Source organism: Biomphalaria glabrata, chromosome 3 (genome assembly GCF_947242115.1).
Source record: "Biomphalaria glabrata chromosome 3, xgBioGlab47.1, whole genome shotgun sequence".
NCBI classification, from domain to species: domain Eukaryota; kingdom Metazoa; phylum Mollusca; class Gastropoda; family Planorbidae; genus Biomphalaria; species Biomphalaria glabrata.
In genome coordinates, this window is record NC_074713.1 from 6,165,720 (window position 1) to 6,174,855 (window position 9,136).

General features: G+C 37.9%; 1 non-coding gene across 1 annotated transcript; it reads right to left on the reverse strand.

The window, feature by feature from the left end:
• Positions 1-771: 771 nt before the first annotated feature.
• On the reverse strand, positions 772-843 carry Trnae-uuc (transfer RNA glutamic acid (anticodon UUC)). The gene has a single exon. It is a non-coding gene; the product is annotated as a tRNA-Glu (tRNA).
• Positions 844-9,136: the final 8,293 nt, after the last annotated feature.

Below are 9,136 nucleotides of genomic sequence, written 5' to 3' on the forward strand. Positions count from 1 at the left end.
TTATTATTATAGACACATAGAAAAGTAAAGAAAAGAAAGATATAGTTTAAAAACAAGTACTGAAGTACATAAAACTTAAATGTATTTAACTGTCTAGACTTATGTTACAATATGCGTCTTCGGTTTGGGCCCCTCAACGCAGGTATAAAGAAACTAGAACCGATACAAAATATAACTGTCAATTTATAACAAATGGAAATACACATTTGATTAGAGTAAAACTATTTGTAGCATCACTGATTTCAGAGACAATTTGGGCAGAAGACTAACATTAAAAAAATGAAATGCAGCAATAATACATAAAACACAGAACCCTAATTTACAAATAAAAAAAACAAAACAAAATCTAATATAATACTCAAAAAGAAAAAAAAAAGGCACATTTCTTATTTCATATGCTATGATATATTCATAAAAGTGCTCCTTCTTGCCTAGTACTATAAGAGCATGCAACGGGTTGCTTTAGTCAGCCAGGAAATCCAAAGACTCTCCAGAGATTTCGTCTCTAACACACAAAGGAACGTCTGAATTTTATAAGGTAAGAATTTGTAAAAAATTTCTCTCAATAATCTCATTTCAGATTTATTCCGCCATCACTCCTACCACCCTATAGACCGGTACAAAGAGAAGACCTTTCTAGCTGCTTTCCTCAATCAAAAGTTAACCTCAAAGGAAAGAAATTATTTTGTAATGATGATACCATTATCTACCTTTTTCTTATGTAGTGAAAGATGCTAAAAATAATTTTAAGCTATGAAGAAAAAAATTATGTTCCCATGCCGGGAATCGAACCCGGGCCGCCTGGGTGAAAGCCAGAAATCCTAACCACTAGACCACATGGGATTGAATGTGTGGTCAATGTCATTAGTATCCTTACTTGCGTGAACAAACTTTTTACTTCACTTTTAAACAGCAGTCGCAACTATTGAGCTATTGAATGGACTAGCTCAGTCACCACTCAGTGCGACATAGAGATAAATATACTAAGCGCTTATCTGAAACTAAATACGTCTGAAGTTAAAAAAGAGATGGTTTGTTAGTTAATTGGTTAGTGTTAGTGTGAACCTATTGGGATGAATATGTAAAGGGATCAACAACAACTTTCCCTGATGTCATAAAAGCATGGAACGGGTTGCCTGAATCAGCCAGGAAAACCACTGACTTAGCGGAATAGTCTCTAATTAATACGCACAACTAAATTAATTCATGGATACGCGTAGGAAGTAATTATCATATATTTTGAAAAAACGTGTAAGATATATAAGATATAATGACAATATACTCCTTCTTCCATAGCGGTATCAGAGCATGAAATGGGTTGCCTGAATCAGCCAGGAAAACCAACGACCTGCAGAATTTTAGTCATTGATTAACATGCATGACAAGATTGACGGCTAGGGACATGTGTATTACGTAATCATCTCCTTTTTTCAAAGTAACGTCTGTCTGTAAGAAAAGATAAGACTTAACAAAAGATAACAAATATTCAGCCATTTTAAATGCATTGAACCGAGACCAAGCGTCACAGTAGGCCTCAACTCTGACCTGTGACGTGCCAATCTGTGGTCAGTGTAAACCATGAAGCTTGTTGCCAAGTCACAGATCAGTACGTCAGACCTGTGATGTGGCAACGGGCTATTGGTCGCCAATACTTCGCATAACTTTCTCATTGGTTATTTTATCTGAATGAGCTGGTTAAGAAATAAAGGCCCGAAGCTTGAGGACCTTTATCTGCTAAAAGGCTTTCACCCAGAGATGAGAACTTTGACCCTTCCATTTAGCTTCAAGGATCTTTAAAGGTCGAGATATTCACAATATGGGAGGACACCATTGTTAGGGAAGTCTTGTCACCTTGTTTGCTCTTACCGAAGTAAAGGTGGAAAACAACAGCTTTATGACCTTGAACTAGTGCACCTTTGTGCACCATATCAACAATGGTCTTTCAATGGTCAGAGTTTTGTAAATAAACTTGAGGGCTAGTTTCAAAGGATGCTAGAACAGTCTGTAAAGTTCACATAAGAAAGAAACATAGTTTTTATCTGTTTATTCTGAGCTTATTATACGAATGTGGAGGCGCGGTGGCAGAGCGGTAAAGCGCTTGGATGTCCCTGGTTCGAATCCTGGTGACGACTTGGATTTTTTATTTCCAGATCTTTGGGCGCCTCTGAATCCACCCAGCTCCAATGGGTACCTGACATTAGTTGAGGAAAATGAAATTTAAATTTATTATACGAATGTGGCGGCTGAGCGGTAAAGCGATAGGCTTTAGAACCGGATGTCCCGGGTTCGAATCCTGGTGAATACTTGGATTTTTAATTTCGAGATCTTTGGGCTCCTCTGAGTCCATCCAGCTCTAATGGGTACCTGACATTAGTTTAGTAAAAGTAAAGGCGGTTGGACGTTGTGCTGGCCACATGACACCCCCGTTAACCGTAGGCCACAGAAACAGATGACCTATCATCATCTGCCCTATAGACCACAAGATCTGAAAGGGGAACTTTACTATTATACGAATGTCGCAAAATCTACTTCAGATAATAATATACGACGTTATAACTAATATTTACCCCCTGAAATGACCGACACCCATTCCCACACTGAGTTTTAGTACAAATGGAAGAAAGGGCCAGAATAAAATGGCTTTGTCAGACACCTCGATCAATACTCAGCACTGCTATTGGACATGTCAGATTTAGCTGACAGGAGTAGCCGGGCTCAATGCTCTACATTTTATCACAATTAAAAAAAAAATCTTTTATACATGTTTTTTTTTTTTTCTTTTCATGCTCCAGGATATAGAATAAACTCAATGACGTCATGGATCGTTGCGTATTTCAAGGGTAGTAAAAACAAAAGTTGTCCTAGAGTTATCTAACTTAGCTATTGACAAACAGATACGAACATAGTGTAGTGTATAATCAGATTTCAGTAATAGATGAAGAAATGATTGAAGCAGGTGTTTCTAAATTGTTCATTGAGTCGTGATCCTACAAACGTATGAGGATGTTTATATATAGCAGTATTTATGTGTTGTGCAGATGTGGCACACAAGCACATAATCGTAACCAACATTTGCAAATCATCTAGAAAAAACGAGTGCTTGTAATTTACATAAATATTTGATGTTTATCTTTAATACATTTTTGACAGCGTAGAGCTGTACAAGATGGTAATAGAGCAGATAATATGAAAAAAAATATGGTATAGAAAATATAATAATAAATAAATGTCTTCGATTCCGAACATTAATGATCAGTGCACTGTTTCAAATGCCTACGCACACAGGGCCGGCCTTAGGCATTCACAAATTAGGAAGCCTCATAGTGCCTCCGATTGGTGGGGGCCTCGAAACGGACTCAAATAATTTTTTTAGAGAAGAATTAAGAAACTTATGCCCAATGGAGTGCACTAGGTTTTAAATTTTATCATTATAAATTCTTTTTTTATGTTTATTTTTTACTTTTCTATTTCATTTCGCCTAGGGCCACCAATTAGGCCTACGTAAGGCTGGCCTTCCTGCAGGTTTTAAGGCCCCTCGTGCAGACAAAGCCATTGTCCGGCGGCGGTCTATTAAATTTTTCTTTTCGTCTTCTGCGCCTGTCTTCCATCAGGGTGTCTCTGTGGGTCTCAAATGTGTCTTGCAGCTTTTGTAACGTGATACAGTAAAAAAAAAACAAAAAATAGGTATATTTCCAGGAGAAATTAAAGACGTAAAATAGACTCGAGACAAATTACGACAATGATGCAATGTTTAATCCTGGGTAGGTCCAAAGCGTTGTAAGACAACATGGAGTCTGGATCTGCATAGATCTCAGACAATATTTTTAAATGCAGCATTATAAAATTATGATCACATTTCCTTAGAGTAAAGAATTAAATTTTTTTTTCTTTTGTTCATTCGCCTCTTTCTCCCCTTTCACTGCTTATTGGTTGTCTTACTTGGGTTTTAATGTAAGTCTTGATTAGATCGTCGTCATTCTTGTCTTGTTTTTAAAAGTAACGTCAATATTTTATAAGACAAGATAAGAGTTCATATCTTGAAGTTTGTGGTTTGGACAGTTCTACATGCAGCCATATGATCATTTAATATGTCCACGGAGAACTTCGAGCCAAAGAAAAAAAAAATTTTTTACCCAGAAATCTGGCCAGAACCTTCCACCTAAACGTTGCTATCTCATCGCGCCCCTTGGGGGTTTTGACATCAGTTTCGTCGCGAGCGCCCTAATCGATAGTCGCTATTGTCCACTGCCCTCATCTTTTCATAGTTGTCCCTGTCCCTCCCTTCGTTGCCCCCACTCCCACTTCACAAACCACTCCCCCCCCATCCACCAAAAAAAAAAAACCCACTCTGTTCCCAACCGCACTGCGACAATCGTGGTGACGTCAGCACTTCCCACAGCGCGGCAGTTTCTATGGCAACACGAGGGAATGCAGAAGTGGATTGGAGGCAGCTGCCCTGGCCGCACCCCCCCCCCCCCAAACGCATCCCCCGAAAAATCCACCTACCCAGTCAATTTAGTATGATTATGATTAGAGTTGATTTCTCTCGCGCGCAGGCCGCGTGCTCATTGATTTCCGCAACGGACTTGCTTCAGGGGGGGAAAAAATAATATCAAACAAACTAAACGGAACGCGCGTCACGTGATTGAAACGAGATCTCATTAAATAAATGTGTAAGGGGAGAGAGACAAGAGAGAGAGAGGGGGGGGTGCTGTGTATGTGTGGTGGGAGGGGAGGTGGAATTTAGTTACATTTATCGGCGTACGGTTTCGTTGTATTGTTCTACACTCCTACAAACAAAAAACGACCTAACATTGTGACGCGTACGTTGCTGTAGAGAAGGGGGACAACCGCTTGCTAAACATACCACAACCGCAGCGTTTTACCAAAGCTGTCACAATGGCTTCGCTGACGTCATAAAGAATAAGCACTAGGATGTGAAATTGCGAGCAAGGCTTAGAGTTTAAAAAAAAAATCAATGTATGACCTGGACACAGGCCTTGGACACTAGCACCGGACACAGGCACTGGTCACAGGGTTCGGATGAAACCTTTTTCTTTTCTAATAAATGTATCAGGTATCCTTAGAGCATTCTGTTTGTGAGTTCTGCTAATGCAGTATTTTTTATCTACAATATTTATAAAACTATTATATAAAAGATTTATATCAGACATTGCGATCTATGGGGTCAGATGATGTGAAGGTCATCTGTTTCTATGGCTGACTGTTAACTTGCGTGCAGGGTTACCAGATGTCCGGCAAAAGGAGGACAAGCCATCCTTTATGAGGTCGTGTCCTCCTTCCGGCAGGCATCAACATAAGATTTACACTTAAAAGACATTAAAAATTACAAAACAAACAAAAAAAAAACACCTTCTGAATAAAACTTTAAATAAAAAACAACACACCGTAATGAAGTCAAAAGGTGAATAGGTTATAACAACATTAGTGGTGTCAGAAGGTGCGCGAAAATCATACTACAAGGAACAATACAAGAAGAAGAAAGGCTGGCCGACAAAAAAACAGACAATCAACATTTCATTGTATTGCCATTAGCTTCCGGTTGATTGAACGCTAGAGAGTAATGGAAACAACTGATTGACAAATGACTTCTGGTACCGTTCCTTAAATGTTCCCTTGACTCCAGGATATGTAAAAGGTCAAATAAAGGTGATAGTGGTCGACTGATCCATCTAGATGGCCTTGATGTAAATAAAAATTACTTTTAGAAATATTTAGAAGTAGATAAAAGGTCAAGGTGTAAGTTTAAGAAACTTCAAGAACATACTATTAATGACGTAACAATCCAGAAAAGTGTTTTAGTGGAACCATACAAGGAGCGTAGACCTAGCTAGCGGGGGTCATAGTTCCATTTAGTCATTGTTCATTATTCTGTATTCTGTAATGGATAGTTATTAATCGTCAGTATCTTCAGTATGCTTTATTTATTCAATGATACTAAACACAACATGCCAGTCAAGTTATTATTCTTTTTTGCACAAGTGATCTATCTATCTATCTATCTATCTATCTATCTATCTATCAACCTCTCTATATTTATCTATATATAAATATATAGGTTCCGGTACTCAGTGATGAATTGTCTAACTTTTAACTATTAATAAATTTATAATAAACGTTAAATGTTAAAATACAAGAAAAGTAATATTTTTTCCCCACATTGAAACAGGTGCCGGTACGCCGTACCCGTGCGTAGGCCTACGTCACAAAAAATCCATGTATATATATAGCGTAGCTAGGGTGGCGGGAGGAGGGAGGAGAATTTGAAAATCCCCTGAGAGGTCCCCATACTAGGGATTCCCCCCCCACTCCAAATGAGTGTTTTTTTGCATTAAAAATTAAATATTAAGCAAAATGCAGGGGCCCCCAAAGAAGTCAAGCCCCACCCCCGGCTCCCAAACGATGGAAAATTCATAGCTACGCCTCTGATATATATATATATATGGCTTACAATCAAGCTCAGTTCAGTCAACAAATAATCTAGTGATAAACAAACATTTTATATATATATATATGATATATTCATCTGTTTGTTTCTTTTCGTGTGTTCCAGTAGCGGTATAGAGGCATTTACAGACTCGCGTACACAGGGCCGGTCCTATCAATTGCGGGGCCCTATGCGAAACGGATTGCGCGGGGCCTATTCTGGGTAGGGATAAAGATAATAAGTGAAAATTAAGATTTTGCATTAATAAATAAATTCGTATTTGCATTTTATACATTCTTAACTAAGTACAAAATCACGATCAAATTAGCTTTACTTTACGAGTCTTGTGTGTAGCGAAGTCATACAGTAGATCATAGAAATTCTGTTTCCTACATAGATCACGCTCAATAGCAAGAATTGCCACATTGTTCAATCTCTCTTCGTGAATTGTTGACCTTAAGTAATTCTTGATTAGTTTAAGACGCGATAAACTTCTTTCACAAGATGCCACAGTTACAGTTCAAATCTCAGCTGCAAGGAGTAAATTGCAGTGGTCACAATTCTGTTGAAACATTTTATCCTGTAGCCATCTTCAGCTTTTCGATGTGTGAAGTTTTCCACAGATTTATCATGCTGCCTTTTCTTTTGACTTTTGGCTGGAAAGATTGCAACAACATCCATGTTTCCAGCCAACTTCTTTTTTGCTGTCACAAGAAGAAACAACAGGAAGAAACTTAAAACGTTCATACACAACCACAAGCTCTTTCACATTAACCCTTATCTGAGAGATACCGATAACATCTGCTCGTTGTGACTTATGCCTGGAGTACAATCCAATATCACTGCATTCTTGATGTCTCGAAGGATAGAATTCACAACAGCATCAGCTACTACAGTAACGAGTTCGTTTTGAATCTTCTTTCCCAGGTAACAATCATGAATTTCTGCATTGGTAACTCGTCGAAGTTGTTCCCCATTACTGGATCAAACTATGCGAGCAATTCTACTAGACCAGGAAATTCCCATTACTTGGCTCTTTAAGTCTTTCAATGGTCCATCTGAAAGCTAAATTACAATCGCAACTAGTCTTTGTAAAACTTGGCTCCAACGTTTAGTCTCAGACTAAAGCATCTCCTGGTGAACTTTGTCAATGACTGCTTTTTTTTTTTTTTTTACTTAGTCTTGCTCCAGCTTCACAGCAACTGGTCATGGCGTCTACATGCCTTTGCGATTTTTCATGCTCTGCTAGCCTTGTGGTACAGCTTTGCCACTGGTCAAATCCTTCGTTTAAAAAGGAACTTTTTTCTTTTTCCAGTAGACGACAATAGAAACAATAGATCTTGTCTGTTGACACAGAATATATCAGCCAAGGACGCAAAACACTTTCACCATTACTCAGGTTTGGTTTGCAATGCACTTAAGAGAAATGTCTACCATCCTTATTTTTCGGAAAATTCTCCAAAGTAATCTCAGGTGGACCTTTATGTAATAAATAGTCAATACAAGATCTTTCCATTTTTTCTAGACACATGGCAGGATAATCCAGATTTCTCAATGAATCGACCACATTTAGCTCATTATCTATAACTACATGTTGATCAGTTATTACATTATTGCCTTTATTTCTTACAACATGTTGATCAGTTGTTAGTGTTACATAATTTTCTTCTTCTCTTAAGTCATTCACCACTGCAGTTTTTGCATTCTACATAGAATCTGTTTCAGTTGTCTCACTAGAAGTGATTATTTTCGAGTTTTTGATCGTTTTATTGGAACTATCGTTTCATTTAAAATTCGCACTATTATTATATTTTTATTTAAATATGAAAACTGACAATGCTTTTTTTTTTTATTAGTGTAAGATTTGTGCTTTCCATATAACAGTTTTGTCTAATTTTCAGGAGATTTTAAAAATAATTTCCACGACTTATTCGTATATTTGGCTTCATTATGCAATTACAGATATACTTAGCGCGGGGCCTATGAAAGCGCGGGGCCCACTGCGGCCGCATAGGTTGCAGTGGCTTAAGACCGGCCCTGCGCGTACATCATGTACTTTGAGCTTTGGGTAGACAATACTACTCCTGGAAGTGGTAACACCCTGAATCATCCCAAAATGCAAAGAAATATTCTTCTATACTGATTCGATTTTCTATCAGTCTTAGTTTCATTAAAGCTTTTAGGAACTTATTGTCTATCAAAGTATTCAACAATTTTTCTAAATTTTAGCGACCCTCAGAATGTCGAATTCTCTATGACTTCAGAAACCACCTTTAATCTCCGTATCCAACGATAAATTGAGTACTTGGCAAGGGGGCATAATTCAATTAAACCTTGTAACACTCGCTGCTCTTCTGAATTCAAAGATTAAAAAGAAGTCATGTTTATAACAGCAAACTGTGTAATTACAATGAAGACTAGATCAGTGAGACAAGAAGTCGTCTTCTTCCAATACGAGGTAATTTATAGAGGGCCGGCTTTGGGCTTTACAAGCAAGAACTTTGCGATTTCATCCATATGGGAACACACACACGTAAAATATATCATCACAGAACTGGAAGGATGTCGGATTACCAAAAAAACGTCGGATTATCAAAGGTTCGCTGTACTTCAAACAGTATAAGTGTAGGTGACAAGAAAATTATATTTATGATGTTATAAGATATGCTCTGAGACTTTCATGGGCAG